The 14,063-nt window shown below is 37.9% G+C and overlaps 1 pseudogene; it reads left to right on the forward strand.

The window, feature by feature from the left end:
- Nucleotides 1-12,594: 12,594 nt before the first annotated feature.
- Nucleotides 12,595-13,240, forward strand: LOC122291199 (annotated as a pseudogene).
- The last annotated feature ends 823 nt before the right edge of the window (nt 13,241-14,063 follow it).

Below are 14,063 nucleotides of genomic sequence, written 5' to 3' on the forward strand. Positions count from 1 at the left end.
GAATGAGTTAGGTCTTGGATACGAGAAGATCTTAGTATGTCCCAATGGTTGTATGTTATTTTGGAAGGACAATGAGAATCTGGAAACATGCGTGGTATGCGGAGCGTCAAAATGGAAGCAAAAAGAGTCTATGGATGATAGGTCTAGGAAAGGTAAAAGAAGTCCAGCTAAAATATTACGGTGGTTTCCGTTAAAGACAAGGTTGCAAAGGCTTTTTATGTCATCGAAAACTTCTTCACAAATGAAATGGCATTATATAGGCCGCAGTAATGATGGGGTACTAAGGCATCCAGCAAATGGCATGGCTTGGAAGACGTTTGATTCACAATATGATGATTTTGCCTCTGACCCCCGCAATGTTAGGCTTGGTTTATCTGCAGATGGCTTTAATCCTTTTGGAAACATGAGCATTTCCTATAGTACTTGGCCGGTTATGTTGGTACCTTACAATTTACCTCCTTGGATGTGCATGAAACGATCAAGTTTCATGCTATCGTTGATTATACCAGGACCTTCATCACCTTCAATGAATATAGATGTATACTTAGAGCCTCTAATATCAGAATTAAAGGAATTATGGGAGGTTGGAGCACCAACCTATGATGTTTGCTCCAAAGAGATCTTCACAATGTGGGCGGTTTTAATGTGGACGATAAATGATTTTCCTGCGTATGGTGATTTGTCTGGGTGGAGTACGAAAGGTCGTTTAGCATGTCCTTGTTGTATGGGTAACACACGATCTAGATGGCTGAAACATGGAAAAAAGTTTTCCTATATGGGGCATAGACGATTCTTGCCAAGTGATCATAGGTGGAGAATGATGGCAAAAACATTTGATAGGACACGAGAAATTGATCCTTCACCTACTATGCCAACACCTGATGAAATTTTGGAATAGTTAGATGATTTAAATTGCAATGATAGAACAGATCGTAAAAGAAAAAGAGTTTTGGGGTCAACTAATGTTAAGGAACACTCATGGAAGAAACGTAGTATTTTCTTTAGTTTGCCTTACTGGAAAGATAATTTATTGCGTCATAATCTTGATGTGATGCACATAGAAAAAAATGTGGTGGATAACATTGTCAGCACACTGTTGAATATTGATACAAAATCAAAGGATGGCATAAAGGCACGCCTTGACTTACAAGAGATGGGTTTGAGACCACAACTTCATCCGGTTATAACAGCTGCAGAGAAGACATATTTGCCTCCAGCTATTTTCACAATGAGTAACAAAGAGAAAGAAGACTTATTGAAGGTTATACAAAATGTAAAAGTACCAGACGGTTATTCTTCAAATGTTTCACGTTGTGTCAAGCTTCAACACCGTACTATAGTGGGCATGAAGAGTCATGATTGCCACATACTGATGCAACAACTCCTGTCAATTGCATTACGTGGGTCATTACCTAAGAAGGTAATAGAACCATTAATCGAGCTATCTGGATTCTTCAGGGGAATTTGTTCCAAAACATTGCGGCTTGAAGATTTGGACCGATTGGAATCTAGAATACCTTACATATTGTGCCAATTAGAAATGATACTTCCGCCATCATTTTTCACGGTTATGGTGCACTTGACCGTACATTTAGTTGCAGAATGTAAGCTTGGAGGACCTGTTCATTATCGATGGATGTATCCCGTTGAAAGGTATGGTATAGTTATTGAATTAAAAACACATAAATATCAGTTGAATGAGATTTTAAAAAAAAAATAGTAAAAGTCATCTAATGATTTATGTGGTAGGTACCTACACCGACTTAAGTTTCATGTGCGTAACAAAGCTGCACGAGAAGGTTCCATTGCTGAAGGGTATTTGTTGGAGGAATTATTGACGTTTTGTTCTTGTTATTTAGAATCCGCTCAAACGGTTTTCAATAGACCGTCTAGAAACCTGGATGATTCTAAAGGGAAAGTAATTGACGTCCGACTCGATTTTACATCGTGGACCCAAGCACATCGCTATATTCTCTTCAACTCTGACGATTTCACTCCATTCCGCATGTGAGTTGCAATGCTTAATACGTACGAATCAAATTATGTTTCATTTATATTTGTGTAATTATAACATACATTTGTGATGTCGTGAACATATATAGGATGCACTTGGAAATAATACGGAATACAGTTGATGGGAATCATTTATCGAATGATGAATTACAGAAGAGGCACGAAGACCAATTTTGTAATTGGTTCCAAGACTATGTAAGGATTACACCTAAGACCAATTTTATTATGCCTCTGTAGCTTTTTTTCGTCATTTTAATCAATGCTAATAATCCAACCTTTCAGGTAATGAAAATGGATGACAATGGAAGAAGTGAATTGGGCCATAAAGTCTTAATGCATTCTAAAGGTCCCATGCAAGTTGCCAAAGAATTTAAGCGATTTGTCATTAATGGCACAAAATTTCGCACTAGGAATTATGAAAATGGGAAGAAAACTCAGAATTGTGGTGTTAGTGTATGTACTGATCAAGATGGCCCTGCTTGGTATGGCCAATTAACACGCATAATTGAGGTTATGTATTATGATGGGTCCCGATATGTGTTATTCAAATGTGATTGGGCAGACGTTGCTCGGGGTAGAGGTTTGAAGGTGGACGAGTTTGGCTTTACTCTTGTAAATTTTTCTCATTTAGTACACACTGGTAGTCGGATAACTGATGATCCGTTTGTTTTATCTTCCCAAGTATCTCAAGTATTTTATGTGGCAGATGAAAGATGCCCAAATTGGGTTGTGGTTGTTAAGACAAAACCAAGAGACGTGTATGACACTGGTGAAGAGGAAGTGACTGACGATGATGAGGATGAATATTTAGTCAACGAATATTGTATTAACACTTCCAACCATGAAGCTATTGAACCCGGTATTGACGATGTTGTGTGGACACGAAATGATATAGATGGAATGACGATCGAAACTCCCCAATAGTGTTGAGTAAGAAATATATAATTTTAGACTATTTAACATGATATCTCTTATCACATAAGTCTATCTCATATCATGCTCTAAATATTATTATTTCTATTGATTTGCATATATGTAAATTTATTTTTGTATAGGTACAATGGGTCCAAAAAAGAAGGCAAAGATGTCCATACCACAGTTGCGAAGACAATCTACAAGACTACAAGCTGTCCATAGTGAGACACAATCTGATAGGGCAGCCCATTCATTACCCTCTGTCGATGGGCCACCCCTTTCCGTTGATAGGATGGTGGAGTCACCACCTTCTATAGATTGTCCTTCCCAACCATCATTATCTTCACAGCAAGGGACCCAACCTCCTATAGAACCATCATTATCTTCACAGCAAGGGACCCAACCTTCTATAGATTGTCCTTCCCAACCATCACCATCTTACCAGCAAGGGACCCAACCTTCTACATCGAGCCAAATGGAAGGCCAACTATCCACACACATGGAGATGAGCAGAGAGACTGAGCCATGCACATCTGTACCAATAGCACCTAGTTCGGAAGCAGAAAATGTCGATATGTGTTCTGACAATGGAGATCGCTTTCTCATCATCGTTGGTATGTTTTTGTTTTTCTTACTTATTATTTATTTCACAATGACTGCAGATTTACGAAATACTAACACTGTAACTAAATCTATTTTTGCAGATAGTAATGAAGATCGAGTAAAGAGATTATTGCACTCTATTCATGACATTTGGCATCTTCCAGAAGGGGAGAGAATTGAAATGGAGCTCAACAATCTTGGTCAGCCCATCAAAAAGCAAGACTCAAAGGTGGTAAGGTTTGGTGGTCTGATAGCGAGAAGTAATAAGTTGGTTCCGATAATTTACAAAGATTGGAGGTCAGTACCTAAAACCATAAAGGAGGAAGCGTGGGGTCTTATAAAGGTATATATGATTTTTCATATTTAAATATTATTATTATTTAAATAGGTATATTTTGAAAATTTTGTTAGAAAGCTAGTTACTCACTTGTGTAAATTTATTTTGACTGTAGGGCAAGTTTAAAGTTCCTGATGACAAATTGGATGTATTCAAAAAATGGATACTAAAGGACTTGGGAAAGAAATGGAAAGACTATAAGCATGAATTGAAGAAAAAGCTACTTAATGAAAAAGACACATCTGCAGCACAAGTTGTGGCAAGGGCAAGTCCCGATATGGTGGACTTAGAGCAACTAGCAGAGTTGGCCAATCTCTGGTTTGATCCAGAATATATGGTAACAATGCGTGTATTTCTATTATAGATTTATAAAGTCAACCAACTAGTTATTTTAATTATAATTCTCATAATATTTTACATGTTGCAGTCCAAATGTAATAAAAACAAGGAGTGTCGTAAGAAGCAGGTGGTTGTTCATAGCGGAGGATCAAAAAGTTTAACAAGATATGCCCATGATATGGTATTTATTTATTTAATATTTATTTATTGTTGAATATTTGTTAGTTCTTTGTTTTCGATATATGTGTTTAATCTAAAATATTGGACGTAGAAAAAATCAACTGGGGCAATGCCAAGTCGAGCCCAGCTGTTTGTCAAGACCCATAAGAAAAAAGGATGGCACACACTACAATGATGACACGAGGAAGAAAGTGGTATGTTTATTTTCAAATTTATAACTTTTTTAATTTTAAAGGATTTATAAATGAAGAATAATGTGTATTTTTTATTATCTATTACAGGTTGAGATGGAGGAACTTTTAACACAGGACACGAATTCTATAGACATGGGGTCTAGAGGAACCATGACTTGGGCATCAGATGATGTTTATTCAAAAGTCATGGGACCAGAACGGCCTGGACGTGTGCGTGGTTTGGGTTTTGGGCCAACCCCTACAAAGCAAACTTGTCAACATTCACTACCGACTTCAAACCAAGAAGATGGTGTATCAAAGGAAGAGTTTGAGAAAATGCGTAACGAATTAGCTGAATTACGGAACTTAGTAAACACATTCGTGCATGCACAGGTGAGCACCCCACATATGTTTAGTTGATATAAATCAACCTTCTATTGAAATTTTTGGACCCTCATTTGAATTTATATTCAGGCTTCAGGACAAAATCGAAAAGAGAATGAAGAGGAAGAGAAAGATGAAGAAGAGGAAAATTCTGAAGAGGAAGAAGATCAGGAGGAAGATGAAGAAGAGGAAGAGAATGAAGAGGACGATGATTGAGGGATTATAAGTGAGACTATAATTGAGACTATATTTATGGTATTTGCAATATATCGACATTTGCTTTGTTTTGGTGGTATTCACAACTTTCCTTAATTGAGACTATATTTATGGTTATGCCATATATCGACGTTTGCTATGTTTTGTTAAGTTGGAATTAGGATGAATTATGAAATTAAAGGAGAAGTGTTGGATTATGCATTATTTTTACTACTCTTGTTGGAAGTTGTGAATCTTAGTATGATGTTTAACATATCTTGTCATAAAGTTTGCAAGCACCACACACTTTTTTTAAAAAAAGAATAAATATAAGATCCATATTAAAAGATTAAATTTTAAATAATAGACTCTATTGTTTTCAAAAGAAATATTGTACGAGACTTGCACAATTTTTAGGTGTATTTTCGTATCATTTAAATAAGTTATTTTATTTTATTTTATTTATTTTATTACCAATAAATCTATAATAGTTTTACCGACATTTCATTGATCAAATTTTGACATTTTATAAGCGCCGCCAATGTATATAATTATTTCCGGCGTAACAATATAAACGCCGGCGTAAAATTAACCAATGGCCAGCATTTATTTAAACGATATAAACGTTGAAAAACTCAATACTTTGTCGGCGTAAACTCTATCAATTGTCGGCATTTTGTGAAACGCCGCTGATATTATATGTTATTACCGCCGGTATATTAGAAACGCCGACAAACACGGTTAATATAACGGCGTATAATTAATAAATTATTGGCATTTGTTTAAACGCCAACAAAAAAAAATATTATTACCAGCGTAACAATATAAATGCCGCCAACGTCATTAATGTCCCGGCGCATCATTACTATATTGGCGGCGTTGTTATATACGCCGCCAACGCCATAAATTATTACCGAAGTAAAAATTTAAACGCCAGGAAGTTCAATAATTTACTGGCGGAAAAATTATTCGCCGAAAAATTTATATATCTACTGGCGCATAAACAAACGCCGTGCTTATAAACGCCGCCAATTTAGCCTTTTTTTGTAGTGCACGCTCCATCATTGTCAACTAGTTTGTGTCCAAGAGGAAAGGTATACATATGCAACGCATTAATTTTAAAGAAATGAATGAAACCAAAGTCCCTAAATGCTTATCCATAAACTAGACAAAAGAAGACGAACTTAACGAAAGAGGCTTGAGAGAAACCGATCGATACTACTATTACAGAAGTACCTAATTAATTTGCTAATTATAAAGTCCGTAGTGATCTATTTGTTTGCATCCTTTTCATTTCGAAGTTGAATAAACAAAAGTTGCTAACAGCCTAACTGGGCAACCTTTGAGCAATTGAAAAAAAGGTAATAATTAAACAAAAATATTAATCATTTTCACAATGGAATTCGTTTGTAGATCAGAAGGCCGCCAAATGATATATATTTTTATGTTTAATATATTACAATCCTCTCGATTTATCAATGATCTTTCTCACTACAAGAAAAATGCTTATATGCGGCCATTAATTTACAATTAAAACGATCATTTCTTTTCAAAATAAATATGTTCTCATAGCAAATAATCATTTTTGTCGTAAATAATTCGTCATAAATATCTTTTTTCTTGCAGTGTCTTTACAACTCATGAAGAATCAGACTTTTTTTTTAAAGTCAACATAGGAGTCAATCTTATTAAACTGGAATTTGGCACTCAGCCGTTACAAGAGATTGAACACATTTTGTTATTGAGAATGTCCAACAAGACTTGAGAAATCGGAAACAAAACACTGCAGCTTTCCAATAACATGATCGCAACCCTTGATGGCTTGAACTACTTGACTTGAATCACCCTCAAAAATCAAAAGAATCGAGACTCAATTCATAACAGAATAATGAAGTCGTGGTTAAGCCTTTTGCCTTTGCCAGCACAAGATCAGTGCAGAATATTCTTGGTTGCATCAAACTTGCTAAAACCGAACCATTTCCATCCCTTATCATCACACCTATACCAATTCTATGAGAATTAGTACGGACAGCCACATCCCAATTTACTTTCACCCAAGGAGATGGAGGTGGTTCCCATCGAGAGGCAAGAAAAGGTTGCTGAGGTCTTGACCCTGCTGACAAAGATTTGGCCCTGCTATAGTCTTCGACAGACTTGACAGCAGTACTAAAAAGCTCATGGGGGGATTGAAAATGGCCACCATGTATAAGTGAGTTCCTTCTAAACCAGAGAAGCTGAGCTAAAGTAACAAATAACACAAGATCCTGACTTGATAATCTATCAATTAGTAGTTGAAAGATAGAAAAAGAAATCAGGGACTCGATAATTTGCCTTCTGGATAGACTCAGGAGTTTCCACTTCGTGCAAACAAATAGGACAATAAGAGTCTGTGAGAACTTTCCTTTTGCATAAATTAACTCTAGTGGGCAAGGAATCTGTACAAGCACTCCAAATGAACTGCTTAACAGCATTAGTTGTGTGCAAAGACCACAGCCTTCTCCAAAGCAAACCCTTTTCACCATGAGATGAAGAATCACCCCTAAAACTTAAGGCAATCTGTTTCTGCAAGTGGTAGGCACTTCTCACATAAAAATGCCCATTAACAGTTCCTTTCCAAATAAGCTTATCAGCTGCAGGTAAAATGCTAACAGGCAACCTCATAATCTCCTTAATATACTCATGTTGGAAAATGGCATGGAGCAAGTCCACTTTCCACCATCTTGAGTGCGGATCAATGAGATCAGTTACAACTGAATTTTTAGGAAAAACAGACACAGGAGACTGAATCATGTGGGTAGAAGGTCTATTCAACCATTTATCATTCCAAATACGTATTCTGGTTCCATCTTCAACCCTCCACATAAGACCTTCCTCAACCAAAGGAATAGATTGATGAAGGCTCTTCCACAAGTATGAGGATTTTGGGCCACAACCAGCATGGGTTAGAGAGGTATTTGAAAAGTATTTGGCTTTTAATATCTTGCTAGAAAAAGTATCAGGAAACATCCTCATCCTTCAAATATGTTTGCCCAATAATGCAAGATTGAAACAGTGTAGATCTCTAAACCCCAAACCTCCACAAGATTTGCCTGCACATAAGTAATCCCAGCTTTTCCAATCTATCTTGGTCTAATTCCCTTGGTGACCCCACCAAAATTTAGCAAAACAAGCATGAAGTTTAGAGCAAAGTGTTTTAGGCAATAAGAACACACTCATACAATAGATATGCAGTGCCTGTAAGACAGCCTTAATGAGAATTTATTTCCCAGATTTAGAAAGAAATTTGTTTTTCCAATTATCCAGCCTCGTGACCACCTTGTCCACTATGCCATTGAATGCCCTTGTTTTTTATCTGCCCACCATAGATGGAAGACCCAAATACATGTCCAAGTTTGTAGAAGCTTGTAACCAAGCCACCTCCAATAGGTGTTTCTTTGTTGCTACCATTGTATTCTTGCTGAAGAATAAGGAGGTTTTATCTTTATTTAGCGTTTGGCCAGATGCAGCCTCATAGATATTGAGAATCTTATTTAACTGGACCCACTCTTGCATGTTAGCTCTGCAAAAAACAAGGCTATCATCTGCAAAAAAACAGATGATTAAGCTTAACTTGGCCTCGAGCTATAGGAATTGCAATTAAGGTTTCATTGAGTTCAGCAGCCCTCAATTGGGAACTCAAGGCTTCAGCACAAAGAATAAAAAGATATGGGGATAAATGATAGCCTTGCCTGAGGCCCCTTCCAGGTTTGAAATGTTGTTGTGGAACACCATTAACCAAAACAGAAAAAGATGAAGTGGAAATGCAAGATATAATCAACTCAACCCATTTGGCATTAAACCCCATTTTTACTAAAACAGCTTTAAGGAACACCCATTCCACCCTATCATAGGCTTTACTCATATCCAATTTTAAAACCATAAAACCCTTTGTCCCATGTAAATGAGTGTTCATGGTGTGAAGGCTTTCGTAGGCTGCCAAGATACTATTAGTAATGTGCCTTCCTGGAACAAAAGCACATTGGTTAGAAGAAATAAGGGAAGGTAGAATAGATTTCAATCTATTGGTAAGCATCTTTGTAATAATTTTATAGAGGACATTGCACAAGCTTATGGGTCGATATTCAGACACACATTTTGGATTGTTGGACTTGGGAATCAAAACCAAATAGGTGAAATTTATTGACTCAATATGTGTAGGAGAATTCATAAAGGAGAGGACAGCCTAACAAACCTCAGGACCTACCACATCCCAGTTGTCTTGGTAGAAACAAGTACTAAGACCATCAGGTCCAGGGGCTTTATAAGGTCCCATCTGGAAAAGAGCATGCTGAACATCTACATCTGTAAAATGCTGAAGTAAGACATCATTCATATCAGAAGATACACTAGGGGAGAGGTCTTTAAGACAAAAATCAATTTGAGACGGTTTGGAGGATTTAAATAAATTTAGATAGAACTGAGTAAAAGCAAGGCCAATGTCTGCTGCAAAATTGTATTGATGCCCATACTCATCCTCCACTTGAACTACCTTGTTCCTCTTCTATCTCTAGCTAGCACTCAAGTGAAAAAATTTGGTTTTACAATCACCATTCCGTAACCAATGCACTTTGGCTCTTTGCTTCCATTTTAAATGCAAACATTCTTGAAGAATAGAAATTTCTGATTGCAGCTTCCTAACTTCCTCCACAGTGTCAACATGAAGAGTAGTCTGCAGTCTGTCAAGTTGACCCATTTTCTCCCTTAGGAGCTGATCAGAAACTGGAGCCTTTGAGTTGGCCCATCTTCTAACAGATAGCAGACAAGCACCAAGCTTTTGTGACAAAGAAGGCAAATTACAGACTGCATCACCAGACTGTGACCAGGCAGAAGAAATGGCACCTTTATAATCCTCATAAAAAGCCCAACTTGATTCAAATCTAAGTGGCCTCTTCATAGAATATCCATGGCTAGTTGAGAATGTCATTAGGATAGGATGATGATCAAAAGCAACAGAGGACAGCACTCTGATATCCACCCATCCAAATTCCTCACACCAAGCAGTAGAAGCAACAACCATATCAAGTTTCTCCTTTGTGAATGAGGAGTCAGTTATGTTATTTGACCATGTATACTTCCCCTTTGAGAACCTTAGGTTATGAAGTTGACAAACTTCTAAGACATCCTTAGAAAGTGCAATCTGTTTATCATTCCTAAGTGCACCACCTTGTCACTATGAAACAGGATTTCATTAAAGTCCCCTAGACAAAGCCACAATTCAAGATTCAAAGAATGAAGGCGCCTCAAGATATTATAACCCACAATTCTTTTATTAGTCATGGGATGACCATAAAAATAGGTAAGCATCCAAGGTGATTTGGGAGAACTGCTATCAACCCAACAATTGATATGCCTTTGAGAATAACTCTGAATGTCCACTACACAAGCAGATGTCCATAGCAAGGCCAAACCACCACCATGACCCACTCCCTCAACAACAAGCATGTTAGAAAACCCAAATAAATACTTTAAAGATTCCATCTTGTTCTTATGTAATCTGGTCTCCATAAGAAATAAGATGTCTGGCTTTTTATCCTTTACCATGAGGTTAAGGTCACGAACTGTCCGAGGGTTGCCAAGCCCTCGGCAGTTCCAACTTAGAAGCCTCAATTCTCTTGGCGGGGCTGGGAACCAGCCTCCACCAATACATTCATACTTCGTAACTTCCGTTTGGATAACAAATAGTCCTCAGAGGAATGGGAACCAATCATAAATTTCCTCTTCTTAGTGGTTAAGAAATCATCAAACTTAGAAGTGGTTTTCTTATCAACAAATCTGACCTTTTTCTTTAGATGATGCAGTGATGAAGATGGTGCTAAGAAACATTGCCGGGTAGGATCATCAACCAAGTCAATGGCGCTTCCAACATTAGTAATGTGGGCGTCAATAGACACCATAGCAGCAGATAGTGAAGGAAGATCATGCAGCAGAGCAGCCTCAAACTTGGAAGAGACAATAGTTATTACAGTTGGGGCAGTTGGTGTAATCTCAGGAGGGCTGCCAGTTACCATCTCATCCACACCAATCAGAGAATGCCCCGTGTTGTTCGCATCCCCAACTACCACATAACTAACCTTACTGTTACCAGAGATGCTAGGAGACAACAGACAAGTTGCAGCAAAAGATGAAGAGCAATGTGCAGAGGCAGCAATGAGTTTCCCCACACCTCCTCTTGTTGAAGTAGATGATGCACGTAACCAAGTACCATATTGCATGGTAGAAGGACCCTCCATCTTCTTCAAACAACCATGAGGACCATGCAAAATCACACCACAAGAAAAGCATAAATGTGGCAGTCTTTCATACTGAAAGGCCACAAAGGCTTGATGACCTTGCATAGATAACATACTTCCTCTAGCAAGAGGCTGAGAAAGATCAATTTCCACCAGAACACGCAAATAAGGACCCCATCTGATACCCTTATCATCCACCTCTACATGAACTGCATTCCCAACCAGTTTCCCAAGCCTAGAAGCCACCTTAGAATTCATGCATCCAAAAGATAGATTTTGAAGTTGCACCTAAAAATAAGCATGAGAAAAAAATAATTCATTAGGAGGCTTAAGTCCATTGAAGAACTTGAGGCAAATCAGATTCTGATCAAATGACCAAGGCTGACCCCCCCCCCCAAACTTTCTGCATGTCGGCCTCAGAATAGACCTCCAAAATAAACAAATTAATGCCAACTTCGACAATGCGCATGACATCACCAACTTTCCATACCTTAAGCATGGTTAACCTGAAAGCCTCACAGTTAATTCTCTTTTATGTTATGATTTTTCCCACTAAACAGAAACGACCTTTCAACACAGTGTCTGCAACATCCTCGTCCAAAACAACAACACCCTCCTTTTCCACAGTTGTAAGACTCAGTTTATTCCAATGCAAAATGAAATCATCATCCATACTAAAAACACGTAGATAAAGACAGTAGAGCACATAAAGAGACTAAAGACCGCCTACCACCCAAGAGTGAAGGCACAAACTCCTCCTCAAGAACCAGTAGAGCAACTTGAGAGAAAAGACTTGGAAGTAACTGCTTCCTGAATCAGACTTGTTTTAGTGTGTAAGAGTTGTGTTAGAATATTTGCAAGTCTTTTATAGATGGCATATATGCATTAACTTACTTGATCTTTCTTTTTGTATTTGAATGTTTAAACTTTAAACAAGATCACCTCATAGGGGACCCAAGACTTCCACGTTGACTCGATGATCATTAGCTTTGCTTTGACCTATTCCAATACTCTAAACGAAAGTGAAATGTTATAAGAGGGTACACGATTAGAGTCACCCACTAATGTTGGGAAAGGAAGAAACATTGAAGCAATAGACTTACATAAGTAGATGTAATTGAGCTGAACCGTTCATCTCTCCAACTCTCATTGTTGCACAACTTCACCCGCCAACATGTTCTCTCAAATGGCAAACCTAGTTTTAGTGTTGCTTCCCCTTTTCCTCATTATCAACATCCTCTCCCTTCCTCTACCTGCACCAGCTATATCCTCATGCAACGGTCCATGCAAATCCCTCAACAACTACACCGGCCAACTCATATGCATCGAGGGTAAGTGCAATTGACCTTGATCAGGTTGGCAGCAACATATGCAAGGGCTCCCTACCCCCTAAAGATAACAAATGCTAGCCCTCAGGCACTAGGAATTGCAAGGGAAAATCTTTCTCTCAGTTCAAATGCTCACCGCCTGTCACGTCCTCCATGCGAGCCCTTCTCACAAACAATGATTTCAACGAAGGTGGGGATGGCGAGGGTGCATCCAGTTGTGATGAACGTTTCCATGAAAACTCATAGCGGGTTGTGGCACTATCAACTGGATGGTTTGATGGGGGTTCACGCTATGGGAAGATGATCAAAATTACGGCTAGTAATGGGAGGAGTGTGAAAGCCAAGATGGTAGATGAGTGTGATTCTATGAATGGGTGTGATGCAGAGCATGCAGACCAGCCTTCTTGTAAGAATAATATTGTTGATGGATCAAATGTTGTTTGGAACGATTTGGGACTGAATTTAGACGATGGTGTAGGGCCTGTTACTTGGTCTCTGGCCTAGCTATGGACCTTGACATGGCTGCATGGATATGGAGAACAATTATTCGCATCATGTCACTGATCTACTCTTATATATGTTCAATTCCCTAAATAATCGAAGTAAAATATGTTGATCATAATCTTCTTAATCCAATTGTTGGAAATGATATGCTTCTTTTTCTTTTTCTAGTTTAGATGGGTCTCTTCCAACACATGATTGCAACATCTAGATAAATATTTGGGTCGAGTTTTCCCTCAAGAGGACGTATTTAATTTAAAAATCTGACTAGAGTTCATTAAACAATATACTAGAAGAACGTGTTTTTTTTTAAATCTAATTTAAAAAGTTGTCACACAATATTTTTTAAACATATGAATCGTTTTGTTATATATAAAAAATATATATATAGTGGAGGGACCGTTCCAACCGGAGGGCCCTGGAGCATACAAAAAGGGCTCATAATATATTAAACACCAAGAAGCCCATAGTTTGGGTCCAACATGAGCCCAAAAGTCACGAAGTGATGGTCAAGAGGAATTCAAAAAGAGACATACATGGCGCCACCTTTAACGGAAGGATAAAAATAACAAGAAGTGATATGATTATTCAAAATCCTAAAACTTGATCTATTCCGATAAATCCTGGATGAGATATGTACAGCAAACGAGCCTATATATACAGATAATCTTTAATGTTTAAAAGAATAATATCTCTGAACTAACTTTAGCATCGGAGTGTTTTCAAGAAGAGCTCCCCTCGAGTTTCATCAAAGAAGAACGGCTGAGCTGTGGGAGATTGGAAGTGAAACACGCCCCGAACATATAGTATAGATATACCTAACATG

Source organism: Carya illinoinensis, chromosome 13 (genome assembly GCF_018687715.1).
Source record: "Carya illinoinensis cultivar Pawnee chromosome 13, C.illinoinensisPawnee_v1, whole genome shotgun sequence".
Lineage (NCBI taxonomy): Eukaryota > Viridiplantae > Streptophyta > Magnoliopsida > Fagales > Juglandaceae > Carya > Carya illinoinensis.